Here is a 15,584-nt window from a genome sequence, read left to right as displayed (position 1 = left end):
GAAAGGTCTAAAAGGCGGGTTCAGGTGTCTCAGCACTTCAAGAAATTGTCGTGACAAAGAACTTTATCATCTATACACTTCTTAATTGAGCAAAAAATGAAAGCTAAACTAATTTTTAGTATAAGAGTATTCTCAAATGAAATGAGCTTGGTATCAATCATATTTTTTGGACAATATTCATCGCTCGCAGTATTTTCTCAAAGTGTACCTTTAACCTCAGCTCAAGTCACAGAATCGTCTTTGCGTGTTTATGTGCGTGTAATTACATTTGATTGTCTGGCTTTGTTCGCCGACTCGGCGACCATTAAAGCATTGTTTGGTTAGAAATCAAGACCTGCTTCTGTTTCACTTCACTTTGTTCTGGGTTTCATTCTGTTCTCTATATAAAGGGTATATACAATGTATTACCCGAACTTACTGCTCTGTTTTCAGTTGCCGAGCTCGCAACAGTTTTTGTTTGCGTTCTTGCCCGCTAAATGGCTTCAAATTGGCTTAATTGTCACTTTGCGAACATGTTTTCAACATTTGGGCCAGGCCGTTTCAGCACTGCATTCCAGGGATTTTCCGGGCGGGAAAAACCAAGGGGGTAGTGACCTGAAAATAGGCCCTTCATTCCCTTGATTACTTTAAAATGGACCCCGGCCAAATAGCAGTCGTCGAGTGAAGTGAAGTTCCTTCAATTATTTCCAAAGCCAACGCTTCGTGTTCATAAATAATCAACCAAAATGAGAGAGAGAGACGGACGGCAGGGAAGTGAAAGAAAAGGAGCAAACAATTTTATGCGTGTTTTGCATATAAATTTTTTGCTCAACGCCCTTGGACATGGTCCTTAAATTATGTACGCAAATAATTGAATTAGTTTGCAGGATCAAAAAAAATAAAGAAAAAAGTGGCAAGATGCGAAATATAAGGGGACCCCTGAAAATCGTGTTAGAAATATTTTTCCAATCAATTGCCAAATTGTTGCCAGGTCTTCGCCATTCCCCCATTTACAAGTACTCAAAAAAAAAAAAAACGACCCAAGCATTCACTTGGAAAATACTATTAGCAAACACAAAGGACCCTCAAACAAAAATAGATGGAGAAAAATAAAGGAAAACCATCTTTTAAACAGAAAACCTAAGTAGAAAAAAAATTAAAAATTTAGTTTAGATCTGTAGGACTAGACAGCAATTCATTTGGCCAATCCTGAATAAAGAGACAAATAGTCTAAATTTAATTTGGTATTTTTCACATTCGCCTAACTCAATTTGGCGACTCGAATAAATGCGACAGGGTCTAACGCAATTTATCCAAGGATCTTTTTAGGCAATTAGCTGGGTCTAAACTTGTTTCGGGTGCCTAACGGATTTAGGGAATTAAACCGACTAAATGAGTGAGGACAAGCCAAGCTTAAAATATTATTTCTCGAAATCTAACAAAGCTACACCAAAATATTCTTTGAAAAAAATGGGCAATTTGAACACGAAGGAAACAACTATCAAAAGAGCAATAAAATTAGAGCAAACAGCAGTCAGCTAATATTAATTTTAATTTTAATTACCAAAAGGCAATGAAAAAAAAAAAAATAAAAGAGAATGTGGCGCGCGCTCAGCAGATCCATTAAAAATAATCGACAGAGCTTCAACTCCCTCAATGGCCAACTTGCTTAACTTGGCCAAATCCAATTTTGATGTGTGGGCTGCTGGTGGAATAGCGGGCGGAAAAGCGGTCGCAAAAGCGGGAAAATTGTGGAAGGCACGCGCTGAGCCACAGGCCACAAAAGCCATGGCAGCCAAGGCAAAAGCGATTTGATATGACCAACCAGCGCAAAACCAAACCGAACGAACAACTCGTCCTTGCCCGTCGCCCGTCTCCGTCTCCACCACCAAACGCCCCCTAAATTCATCCTCCAATTTAACCCAGCATCCATTCAAGACACGCGAAATTGGCAGGCCAGAAAACATTTGGCCCGAGGTCCAAGATAAATGATAAGGCGACTACGACTTATCTCCAGTTCAGTTTTCCTCCACCTTCTCTTTTTCGGTTTCGCCTCCGGCCTTTCTATTCGTAACTAATGAATGTTATGTTTAAAAAGATACACAAATTTTCCGGGCAGATTGCAAAAATTTAAGAAGAAGCCTTCATCAAAAAGCAAGCCCCAGAGGTCGACAATTTATGCTTAATGTAAAGTTGCGTTGTCAAGTCAAGAAGTCATTTTAAATTAACTAATATATTAAGGAACCTTTCAAAATAAATTGACAATAATTTATTACCAAATTCATTGCAAATAACCAATAAATAACATATATATAAAATCGATACTTTGTTCTGTGTGTCCGACATCGAGTTCACCTAACAAAAACAATTAGCGCCTAACTTTAAGTAGACAAGTGTCTTAAAATGTTATTGACCTATCGAGAGCTTCCTCTTCCAATCACAGTCTTATCAACAGGAATCTCTCCTGGACTATCCTTTGTTCTTCGACCATACCTCCCCTCCATCCAGTGCTCCTCTCTCTTTCTCTCTCTCTCTGCCAGCCAGTTGTGTGGCATCTTCAAGTTGATGCTGCCATGATTTTCATCATCTACTAAATGTTTTCCTTGGCTTTTCAAGTTTTTCTTGTTTCCAAACTGCTACATATGGATGTGGATCCACAAACAGCTCCTCGAACTTCTTTCAGCATCTTCTCCAGCTGCTGAAGCTCCACTCCTCCGCCATGGAGCCGAGACTCATGCCATTGCTAACCTTGCCTTCTCTACCAGATGGTTTGCTTGTGTAACTTGTTAGTTTTCTTTAGTGGCCCTACACGGGTTTCTCCATCAGAGACACACACTGCCCAAACAGCTGCGGTCAAATTAAAAGCGCAGGTCAACACAATAGCGCCTGTTTCGATTTTTAATGTTTCATATAGATTTTCAAATTATCCACTCAGTTTATTATTTTAGGTTTAAGATGACTCAAACATCCATGCATCTGGCCATTTTAGCGATTCTGAAACCCTATTCCTATTTTTTCAGCCGCAACTGTGTCTAGTCAAACACACTCCCGGCACTCGCATAGGAACGCTTGTTCCCTGTCTTGTTTTGCTATTAAGTCAAGAATTTTTATAGCATTTAGTTGGAAAAGCTGCACATACTTCTACCTACTCCGTCCCATATTGTGCCTCCTCCGATTCCTTCTTCTTCTTGTTCGAGTGGAGTGGAGATACGTACGCATAACTCGTGCCTGCTGTCAGCGCATTTGAGCTATGAGCTCTTGTGGTTTCTGGTTCGGCTTTTTATTAGTTTCTTGTTTGGTTTTCGGGGGACTCGTGTGGAGTGTGAGCAAAGTGACCAGCAGTACAGGCCATTTCTAGCTAACTAGTTACTAAATTGAGCGCATAAACTAAAACAACTGCGGTCCAGGAGATGCTCTGGGGGGGCAAAAAAAAGCATACACTCACACACACACACTCCGAAGCAAGAATAGCAAATAGCAGTAGCAATGGAAAAATAGCAAAGGAAACTCGTTGGCCACTGGCTCATAAATTACAGGAAGACATATTCAACGGAGACAAATAAACAAGATCCTCCTCCTCCCGACCACTGTTAACCATCCATTTCTAGTTTGGCGAACAGCATTTAGCTGTCACATTAGGTTGGCTAACAAGAAAATCATTTAATTGAACAGATCTAACCAGTTGGATATTAAGAGTTTTAGCGGAAACAGAAGAAGATACTCAGAAGCTGTGAACATACATGGCATGACGCTCTGAAGAATCTCCATTAATAGTAGTTGGCGATTTCTCCGTAAAGTGATAATTCTTTTTGAAGGCAATAAAAATCACCCTACTAAGTGGTGCTTGTATAGGTACATACATTTAAATTTAGAAAGATATTCGAGATAAAAAATTATATTAAAAAGCTAAATTACATGGCTAATAAAGGGTTCAAAGGTTCTTGTATCTTTAAATGCACAAATGGATCGAATCCATCCGAACGTGCCCAAAACCAAAACCGCACATAAACCACAAACTCAAAAACGTGCCTGAAAAAGCAAAGCACATAAAAAATACACTCATGATTTGTCCAAAGTGAAAACACTTTAAAGCGATCACGAAGCGGATCAAAGAGAAGCATACGCCATTCTGTAGATATAAAGATACAAAAATACGTACACTTTCCGAGCAAAATTTAAGGCTTTGTTGTTTCAGGTTTCTGTGTCATTTTCTAAGGAAAAATCTCCAGAACTCCTGCGTTTCCTCTTGCCCAACGTGGAAATGTGTGCAAAAAGCTTTTGAAAAAAGCAATAAGAGAGCAAAACCAACTGATAAACGGACAAATGTTTATTGTACTAAAAATTTTATTGGCCACACACATGCAGATACCAGATAAAGGCACGACGGCGCAAAGATACTTGTATATATATATATATATATATATATATATATATATGAAACTGACAATGGCTGGCCATAAAATGAAATCAAATTGTGCCGACCAAAGCAAATGTTTGGTCAAAAACACACAGTATCCGAAGAAAATTGTTGATAAAAATCAAGCAAAAGATTTAATAAATGTTGCATGACTTTATGGACTCCTCGATTTCCCCAAAGCGAAAAACATATTGATAAACTACCGAGCCGACAAACAGAAACTGCTGCAAATGAACGTGTAAACAAACAGATGTATCTGTGCATCGGCTGTACAAAGATACAAATGAGCAAACACAACATAATTGGAGAGCAACGCATTCCCATCTGTCCAGTTTATTTTTATGGCACACAATTTGTGGCAAATCAATGAAAAGTTCTTCTAATTTTATGGGCCTCCACATGTTTTTTAGGCGTAAACAATTTCGGATCTTCACCTCTGAGAAAAACAGACGCAATCAAAGCTGCCCCAAATTAATTTAAAAGGAACCAAAAAGTTGTTCCTGCCCCGCTATTTAAACATCACAAATTTTTGTAAATTCTCTGGTTGGAATTTTAATGGTAAACAACAAAAAAAAAAAAAAACGCAAAGGGAGCTGGCAAATGGAAATGGGAAAATCCCGGAGAAGGAGCGGAGGCTGCTTTAAATAGGCAGTAAAATTATTGACAAAGTTTTCCAGGCGCACACATGGAGATCTGGATAGAAAATAGGGAAAGGGAATAGCAGAGCCCGCAAACGATGTCATTAGTGTTGGGAAAATGGCTGAGGGAAAAGGCGAGGAAAATGCGAGTAGCCGGTCCAAAAAGTAACAGTTCGAGTCGTGGGCCAAAAACTTTTGCTTTTATTTATTTACTTGACGCGCAACAAAACACAGACGTACATAAAAAAAATAGGTTCTGAAACGAGGGCGAAAAAAAAGTAGGTAAACAAAAGTTCTGGATAGGCTGGCGAAAAATTTAGATGCTCCTGGGAGTTCTTTTTGAGTGTAGGGAAAGTTTAAATACCCTTGTGGGGCAGAAATTTATTTTAAATACTGCAGACCCAAGTTAAAAGGAAAAATAATTTAGTTTTTTTCTTTTCATGGAAATAAATTATTTACTTAACAACCTTTTTTTGATTTAACAACCAAGTATGTTAAACCAAAAAATTCCATACCTTAATATGTGTAGACTAGACTAGACTTTACCAACTCGACTTTATCTTTTAGAGTATTCAATTATATAGGCCTAGCGACTTGCAAAGCCCGACTAAATAAAAAAAAAGAAAATGAGAGCACACGTAAAGCAAATTCTTGAATGGCGTAATTTTCCAGCAGCAGGAAAAGCGATGATGAAGATAATGATCATGATCCCAATGATGGAACAGTTGAGCAATTGCAGCAGGCTGCTTTGTTTAACTTTCGAGTGAAAATGTTTCGGCCAAACATGAAAAGACTGCGGAAAATTGTATTCGAGAATTAGGCGCAAGACTTCACGAAAAATAAAGCAAATAAGAGAGGGGGAAAATAAGGCAAGAAAGGCAAAAGTTTTCAACAAATCCTGCTGGGGGGCAAAAAGGAAGATGAAAATCGAGGGAACCCCATTGAGTCATAACCTTGCACCATAATAAACTCAATACCATCCTTCCTCTATTTTTGCTAATGCAAAAATGGCCAGGAAAGAGTGGCATTGTCCTGTCCTTTGACCTAAATAATTAAATTCATTGGGGGCCACAGAAAGACAAGACAAGGAGCGCAGAAAAAAGGAAGAAAACTCGAAGGAAATGGGAAACTAAACTTTGCTTTTAATTTCGCCCTTGCATTTTATTTCGTTTCCTTTAATTTTATGTTAAATTAATTTGGCGCTGCAACTCCTTGGCATCGACGCAATACAATACAAAAAAAATCACCAGATGCCCAGACAGAATTTCATTGCCTTTGTAAATATTTAGTTAATTTGACAAGATTTCTGCTTCTTTTGTCAGTCCGGCAAATTGCATTAAGGCGGAAATGGAAATCTGCAGTGCGTATCTGTATCTGCCAGTGACACATTTACTTTAATTTCCTCGAGGAGGTGTCTGAAAAGGCAATGGAAAATGTGGGCGTATGATGGAAAAGTTTCCGTCTGGCAGGAAGTTTAGTTTGGGTCTGCAGATCCGAGATACAAGAGGTTACTGTCTCGCTGCCATGGCAATCCTGAATGGATTTTGTTTCGCCAGATAGTAAACGTAGGTATACATATGAACATACATAAATAGGGCTTGGACGACGGGCTAAAACAAAGAACAGATTATGGCTTAATTGGGGCACGTGGGCTGGCTAACATGAGAAGTGAGTGTGCCTATTGTTATCGGACTTTGTGTTCGGTGTAGATATTCAAAATATATATTCAGAGCATATAAGAGCACACACACTTAGACAGAAAGTTTAAAAATTAAGTAGATACTTCCCAATAACGTTGTAGAGAAGTACTAAAACTTGCCTTTTTCCCAATGACATTTCTTATTTTCCCATTCGATTTTCTGGTTTTCAGTCAGTCATGATTGCAACACCAGCTGCTTTTGTTGCCATTGCTGTTGCATAACCTGGGGCGCTTCATCATCGCTGTGTGTGTGTGTGTGTGTGTGTGGCAAGAATTTAACCCTCTGGGAACAAAACGCCGGCTACAAAAACCGTACTGAATCTACTGCTATTTCAGTTGTTCCAGTGTTGCTGTTGCTTCTCTCTTGCCGATGTTGTTCTGTTTTTGTTATCAGAGGCCAGCGGGCAAAGTCGGAACCAAAGTCGCCACCGTTTCAGCCTTTTGGTTTTGGCCCTCGGGCCACATCAGCTGCCATTGCCCCGCCATAAAGGGGGGGCTCTACAGTTCTGCAGTTCTTCTCTGCTCTATTTGCTGCTGCAAGTCAAGTAGAAGCTGCACTAAATGTAAACAAAGCCCCAGTCCCTCGAAAGCCTCTATTTCTCCTACGGCTGCAGCGACAGCAGGCGAAATGTAAATAAAATTTTTAAATTTACCCACTGGCTGGCACGTGTGCGTGCAGTAAAGTAATAATATTAAAGGTAGAACAAAATTTAAGAATTTGGAAAACTCCCATAAACATGCAACAATACATTTTGAATGCAAAAGTTCAATGGTCTTTACCAAACTATAAACTTTAATGAGACTTTTAAAGCTTTTAAAATTTTAATAATATTTTAAATCGTAAGAAATACGAATATTTCGCTATCATATCAGAAGTTTCGGTTGGCTTGTGTTTAATTTTTCCACTTTTTCTTGCAGTGCACTGCTTTTGCATTTTTCCAGCAATTTCTTTCGTTCAATTCTGTTTCAGCTTCGGTTGAGTTGAACTCCGGTTCAGTTGCATTTACTACTGCTGGCAGAAGCATCTGCATCTGCCGCATTTGCTGCAGGAAATGTATCTACATATGTAAACGTGCAATATTCAAGATTGTTGTTCATATTGCTGCCATTGTTGTTGTTGTTGCCCAACTACTGTTGGTTGTTTGCCATTTTAGCTTCTGTAAGTTGTTCCATTTGTTCAGCACTTTGCGTAGTTTTCTTGCTGTGCGTTTGCTTTCCTTTTTTTTTATATTCCATTTGCGCTTTTTTTTTTTGCGTTCTTTTGGTTTTGTCCGCCCCCTGCAACCTCGATAGTTTTGCAGTTCGTTCTGCCACATTTGCTGGCTTTATTTGCCTGCAGATTTTTCATACTTTCGTTTACTGCCTTGGCTCACAATTCCCCCCCCCCCCAGAAGAAATTTCTTATATGCGAAACACACGCGACCGTTGAAGTAGGGACCTCCAGCCAGTTGGCTGTCAATTGTTATGCACTCTACTAACTTTGGCAGGGTATTATCCTGCGAGTTACCACACACGATAATGATGATTTATGGCCTCTCTAACTCAGGGGATCCACCAAGGAACTGGTTGGAAAAGAAATTTATGGAAGTCATTTTCACGAAGTTCGATTGGGGAACTAGGAAATTGACTTCAAATGCCGGAGGGCAAGAATTCTCAGTAAACCCCGAAATATTTAACATCAAATTAAGCTGTCCTATTTTTTACTTAATCTATGTCCATTGTGTATTTACTTATCTTTAGTTAGATTCTTATTTATAAACCCATGCATCTATTTAAGATCCTGCTCTTGTTTTCCCAATACAATATTCCTATTTTGTGCAACCGTTCGTGTGGGAGAGTATTAAAAGTTTGCCATAAATTGCTTAAAATTTGACTGCAACATGCCCTGAGCAACATGTGTGCCCCAAAAACTTTAGCACTCCAATGTTACGCCACATTCTGCTGCAGCTTCTCCTGCCTCATCGAAAATTCCTTGTTTGCAACTCTTTTACAGGCACAATAAATTTATATGTGTGCCTTGATGTGGCTGTAAATATTTAGAACTTGGCAGTCTTCAGCGAATTCCGACAAGAAAAAAATAACAGTGCATCAGAATTTAATATAAGTTTCAATTTCTGTCCGCAAGGAAAAAAAAGGCATTTTCCTATTTGACCTAATTAGGTTGATATGTGGAGATTGTGGAAACCAAACCAAACCAAAAAAAAACTTTTAATTAGCTTAAAAAAATGTTTGAGGCAAAGGGACTGACGGCAAATGTGCAGGAATTTAATTAAAATGCAATTCATTGCACAAAACCAAAACAATTCATATTTTGGTCAAATTTACAATTCAATTTACACGAAAAATGGACAAAACCCGAGGTCAGTTTTCGACAAAGTGCGCAATGCAATTAATGGAAATCAAGTTTTGTGGAAAGAGACAACAATGGAACCACCGAACAATAAAATCTCTATAGATTTCAATTTATAAACGGAAATCTATCTCTGATTCCTTTTGGTTTTCGGCTTCCACTTTTGGCGAAAACTTTTTATCAACTGATAGAAATCCCTCAGATAGTTTTGGCGACTTAAAGCGGATTTTTTTTACCGAATTCATTCTATAGGTATTGCGGTGAATATTTTGTGTGCAATATCCCCGACGGAATGGCCTTTTTCAAATTGTCAATTTTAACTGTAAGGATTGTACTCGTCTTTATAAAAATCCCTTAATTATTTTGGCCATTTATACTCATACATTTACCTTAAATTTACTTCAGATATATTTGCCTCCCTTTTAAAAACAAGCTGTAATATTGGGACATTTTTAAAGATATAACAAATGAGACGTGCATAATGAGCCCCACTCTTTTGACCAATTAGCGAGAAATGAGTGGTGGTAAGTTGGCTTCATTTTTTTGTGTGCACAATTGGTAAGCTGATCATCAGTTGCACTCGGTTTTTGGGTCCCAGTGCTCAATTCATTAGTCAGTCAGTGGAAAAATATTTGGACTGCAGCTGCAGCTGGAGAAGCGTAGAAATATCGTGCATTTCTATGCCGCATCTCCCCATGACTTTACCATCATTCTGTGGAGCTCCTCTTGTGCGTTGGCAAAAGTCAAATTTGGCACGAAAATTTTGTAAATAAAATTTTTGGTGCGGCTTGTGCAAATTTGCACACATTGCGCAAATTGCATTGCATTCTCCTCTCGAAAACGAGATGGGAGGGAGGAAGTGAGGTCTGTTGAAAGTGGCAAAAGTGGGAGGCACATACAAAAAAAAAAAACTACGCTCAGGTTAATATTAAGTCTAAGTTTATTGAATATGCAAATATGCCTGTTTTAATGAAAAAATAAAATCATATTAAAATATACAAGCCGCGATTGCATATGAAAGAAGTGGAAGTCGACTAAAAAAAAAACAAAACGTTATTCTCTGTGTACCTGCCTGTACTGCAAAAGTCAAACAAATGTGCAAAATTAGCATTTTGACATTTCAATTTTGAATATTATTGACATGTTTACGTACGTGCATACATGTGTGTGTATTTTTGGGGGTATATGCACATACATACATATATATGTAGTGTTTTTGGTTGTGGATGGGGGCGGCTGGTGATTTCATAGCTTCGTAGTTTGCGAGTCCCTCAACCGGTTTCATTGAATCGCAAAATTTACTTTAATTAGCAGCAGATATTTAATGATCATTGTCATTCCTGTTGCCATCGGTTTTGTGGGCGTGGCATTTGGCGTTTGTTTTCCAGTCCATCCAAAACAATGCCGAATCATTGTCCATCCTTTGGCCACTCCCCCCCCCCCTGAAAAAACCCCTCTTAGCCCTAGAAACTGCGACAAGCGACGCGTGCTGTTTGCTCTGTTGACATCATACACACATATCCTCATCATCACCGTCATCATAGTCATCATCGCCATATGTATGGCAACAATAGGACCTGATATGGGGGGGGGGGGGGATGGATATACATATGCGTATATCGCCATCATCATCGTGACTAACAATGCAAACTTTGTTTTGGTCGTTTGGCATATCATCGAACTGAGGAGCTGTAGAGCGCAGAAATAAAACAGAAGCCCGCAGCAAAATTGAAATGTTTTCTCCACTCCAAAAGAGGGGGGCTTTATGCGTTTGCTATTTGTTCAGTTGTCGCTGAACGCTATGGGTTATATATGTTTCCATGGCGGAGTTTCTTTCCCTATTGTGTTTTAATAAGACAGGTATCCGTTATGGAATTTAATTCATCAAATGATAAAGTTTTGCATACATATATCGTGTGTTCGATTTTAAATGAGTATTTTCCCTCTTTTTTGAAATATGCATTTGGTTTGCCCCGAGGAATGTTGTCTTGGCTTTTACATAAGTCTCTAATTTTAATCGCCTCAAATGTCAAACAAAGAAAACATTTCAACCGCCTGTCTGCAACCTTATCAAACTTCTTAGACCTAGCCCAATCCCAAATCTTGGCCCCCAAAAGCACAAATTTGAAACCTATCCTAACCCGAAACCCAAAACCCGAAAACCGAAAGTGACCTCAACACGCAAAATCGAGAGAAATGGAAATGAAGCGTCAAAATGTGAGGCGGCATTTTTGGTTTCCCTTTCGGGAGGGAAATACTCTTTTCTGGATGGTTAAGGATACATATTTGCGGAAAATTTCCACACACACACACCCACACATGTCCTTAGAAAGTTTCCTTTTTTTTTCCGTTTTTTTTTTTTTTTTTTTTTGAGGGGCAGAGCAATGTACGATTATTTGTGGGGAAGCCTTTTTGTTTCTGCTCATCGAGAGGGGGTGGCAAAAAAAAAAATGTCTGACATAATGTGGCCAAATGTGTAGCCCAACAATAAATGAAAATTGTGTGCAATTGTCGTGCCTTTCATGGCAGCCTTTTGTCTTGAAGTCCCTCGAAGTATCCCTCGAATTTCCCCAACTTGGGAATGTCACTCAGCTTTTGTCTACCCCCGTTTGCCCTCCCGATTGCTCGCTTTTTTTTTTTTTTGTTATTATTGTTGAGCCAGTTCCATTGGCATTTTGAGTTGCCTGCGTGTCTCGCAATGCGCTCGTTATCCTTTTTATTTGAAGTTTGCTTAATGCCAAGTAAATAGTACCCAGCATCCACATGTCCTCTTGTCTTCCTTCGGCTGGCCCACCGCCGCCTGTTTCCTGCCCCATTGTTTCATCTTTCGTTCTGGCCGCAAATGGCAGATGTTATCCTGTGGCTGTTTTCCCCCAGTTTTCCCTCCTTTCCATGGCTTGTTGCGGACCGAAGAGCGACCTTTCCGCCCCTCAACTCCCGTTTATTGACGTTAAGTTGGCTGTTACCTATGACCCCATGGACCTCAGACCTCCTGAGCCCAGACTCTTCCGACTCGAGACTTCAGACTTATCTGGCGCATTATCGTCATCATCTTCAATTTAATGCGTCGACGATGCCACTCGACAATCTCTTTTTGTCTTTGCGGCACTTCCTGCCAAAGGACATGTTTGCGTTTATTTTCTGTGTGCATGTTTTTTTTCATTTTTTTTTTTTTTTTTTTTTGGTTTTTCCCGGTTCGTACTCTAATGTAATGCCACTTTATATGCCGCAGTTAATGCCTTTAGAGGCTTTTGTGTTTACGCCATGTTAAGCCTCGAATCCTTGAATGCCACAGCCGCAACATCCTCGACCATTTCTATTTTTACACTTAAGCAAATAAGAAGTGCAAGTTGTGTATAAAAGTTCAGATTTTTCTGTAGATATCATCAAGATTCTGACGTTATTGACTTGAGAATATTTATTATGGATCTAAAGAACTTTTAGGTTTTCTTTCAATTTAGAAAAAATATTTTTTTTTCCAGTGCGTGGCAGTTTCTTTCCGGCGTTGCATGTGTATTGGCATTTGCTTGGTTGATTTTCATGTTGTCCCGCCTATTTGCCTGTGACAATCTACCAATCTGCTCCCTTCCCTCCATTTTCCGCCCAACCCCACTGTGGGTGTTAAGGCCCAAACACAGAGCAAGGTCGTTTCCCGTTTTTCCATATGCCGCATTTACATTTAACATTTCCATTCCCATTTGTGGACGTGCTTCGGTTCGGTTCGGTTCGCTTTGGTTTTGGTTCGCTTCGGTTTTCCTCCCGGCTTTTCTTTTGGCTTTTTTATGCATGATCTCATCGCTGACTGGCAGGTCATGTGACAGGCCTACTCCTCTTTGAACCCGGCTCCCTTCAGCTTTTCCCCCATTTTCCGCTCAAGACAAAAGTTAATTGCCTGCCATTAAACTATGGAAAACGATGGACCCCTGGGAAAGGAGTTGGAAAAATTGAGTTTCCTGGGCTTGCAAGCCCTGCAGCAAGTATCTCTTAATTATGATTTTTAAAGAGAATCACCATTAAGGCAGATCAAGTTGCTTTAAATGGCTAACTGTTTCAGCGGCTAAATGGAAAGATGTAAATTAAATGAAATAACGCCGAGGCCGATAAGCTGGATTAAGCTGTTTTTTTTTTTTTTCATTAGTTATATTAATTTTAATGATTGTATAGATTAGAGAATAAACTAAAGTATTTCCTCTGCCCAAATGCATATCTACTAGAAATCCGTTGGTGTGCACTTCTAATAGGCTTTCTCTTAGCCCATTTCTCCCCATCTATACAAATAACCTGTGAATTCCCTCCTATTTCCGCATTTTAGTATTCTTTTTTTTTTGGTTAGCAGGCGCTAAGCCGCCAACAAACTTAAGCGGTTTTCGGGTTGGGACAAAGATTTGACAGCAAAAATGAAAAAAAACAAAAAAAAATAGAAAAATAGAAAGAGAAGAGTGTAAAGACCGTGCAAGATTTGGCCCTGCCTTGTCAGCTTAGAATCAAAAACAAAAGCCCCTTTCCATATATCCCTGCAGAGCAGCTGTCTGTTGCTTGCCTACTTTTTGCACGTGGAAAATGGGAAAGTCACCCACCCACCATTATTCCGGTGTTTTCTCGCTCCTAGCTCCTGCGATCCGATTGGCTTCATCAGGAATGGAAACGGTAAGGTAAGGAACGACCCTTCAGGCCAAAGGCAATACATTAGACCACGGCCGGATTAAACTTGACTTTGGCGCTACCATTTTATCCAGAGGCCCACTGAGAAATTTGAAATTATTGCCATCGTTGATTTTTCGTGGCAATTTTGTTATTTTGCGGTTATTAGCGCGACAATTTCCACTGCTTTTGCTGCTGCGATTTATCGCCGGCCATTTGGGAATGAGTTATTACGGGAGATTAGGCCAAGAACGTGGCTCATTTTCTGATTAATTTGTAGGTGTCAATGGGCCGAAGAGCGACTGGCAGAGCTAGGAAAAGTGAATTTTTATTGCCCAACGTAAATCACTGTGAAAAAGGATAACAGCCAAGATTGTCTCTCGGTTTCCCCCTTTCCCCTTTTCTTATTTCAATTAAATTGCTTTTGATTTAATTTCAGAGCTCAAACTGTTGGCTAAACAAACAAAACCGGAGAGGGTTCAACTGTCTGTTTGGGTTTCAGTATAATGCACAGAGAAAAACAAGAGATAAGTTATCAATTTTTCGTATAATTTATGCTTCTGTAGTTTTGATTTGTATGCATTTAATATGTGATGTATTTTTTTTTTTTTTGTTATTAACTTTATGCTTATTTGATTGATTTTGTCTGACAAAAGCCGAACTTTTCTCAGTATATACACCCTATTTCTCAGTAGCCTAAGTCCTTTTTTCTCTCCATTCAATCCCTGTAGATTTCTGGCCCGCAGCAACCGCAAAATGCCTGAAGGCTGGCAAAAGGAAAAGAGGACAGGACACTGGCAGGACATCATTTCCCTGTTTGATCTACTCGGGACCCTGTTCTGCTTGCTTAAAAACGCATTACTGAAGGAAAAGTGAAAAAGGGGAAAATGGCAAAGGAAACCCCAGTGAAAACCGGAGGTGACCACAAGTGGAAATCCTTAGCCACAATCAGAGTTCACATATCCTTTACGGTCTCGATTTGTTTGTTCTGCGTTGCTAACCTTTTTTCTTATTTTTCCTGCACTTATTGTGGTTCCTGTTGTCGCTTCTAAACTTATTAAAACTCCATCCAACAAATCTGAACGATAGCAATTAATAAACATTTACAAATACAAAGCCCTCGAAATTTACTTTGCGGTTTCATGGTTTTTTTTTTCTAACATTTTCGCAATTAAACCTTTTTTAGATAAACATAATGAATTTGTTGTGTGTATCTATAGGCACTCATTTAATGTGGCTTATGCAAATGTGGGCGGCTGTGGGCGTGGCCTGAGGCCAACTAATTAAACCGAAAGCGACCTACATATTTTACACAAATTCTTACACGTGTATCTAATTTTTAGTTTTGTAAATTGCCCCCCACATTGGATGGAATCCATTTTAAGTGGGCGTGGTCGTTCCAAGAGGCGGTTAATTAGCGTTGCGTCAATATGTGATACACATGTATGTATATACATACATAACTATCTATTTATGATGCGTTCGTGTAGTTTTAACATAGTCAGGTGGGCATTACTCATACGACATGTGTGACGACGTTGGCGGTTGGCTTTAATGCATTTCCAGCCACTGTTGTTGTTTACAATACATATTTATTACCTCACGGTGGTGGTGGGCATATGAGCCGTGGTTCGCTTATATTTGTTTGGAATGCGGTTTTATAAAACAGGTCATTCCTAATACGGAAAATTAGTGCTTAGTCTAGAGCAAAAAGAAATAGTACGACTGCTATATTTTTGCATTATACATTGTAATTTAAACAATTTAATTATTAATCTTTAATCTTTTCTTCAAACTATTATACAATTCTCACAAGCCGCGCTCTATCTCTCTCTTTTTCTCTCACTTTCCCGGCAATTA

At 39.2% G+C, this 15,584-nt stretch overlaps 1 protein-coding gene across 3 annotated transcripts in view; it reads right to left on the bottom strand.

The window, feature by feature from the left end:
- ed (echinoid) overlaps positions 1 to 15,584 on the bottom strand; it is an 84,373-nt gene that overhangs the window by 18,883 nt on the left and 49,906 nt on the right. The window lies entirely within an intron of this gene.

This window comes from Drosophila melanogaster, chromosome 2L (genome assembly GCF_000001215.4).
Source record: "Drosophila melanogaster chromosome 2L".
In the NCBI taxonomy this organism is placed as follows: domain Eukaryota; kingdom Metazoa; phylum Arthropoda; class Insecta; order Diptera; family Drosophilidae; genus Drosophila; species Drosophila melanogaster.
Note: the sequence above shows the minus strand (reverse complement) of the source record. Positions and strands in the feature narration are given on the sequence as shown.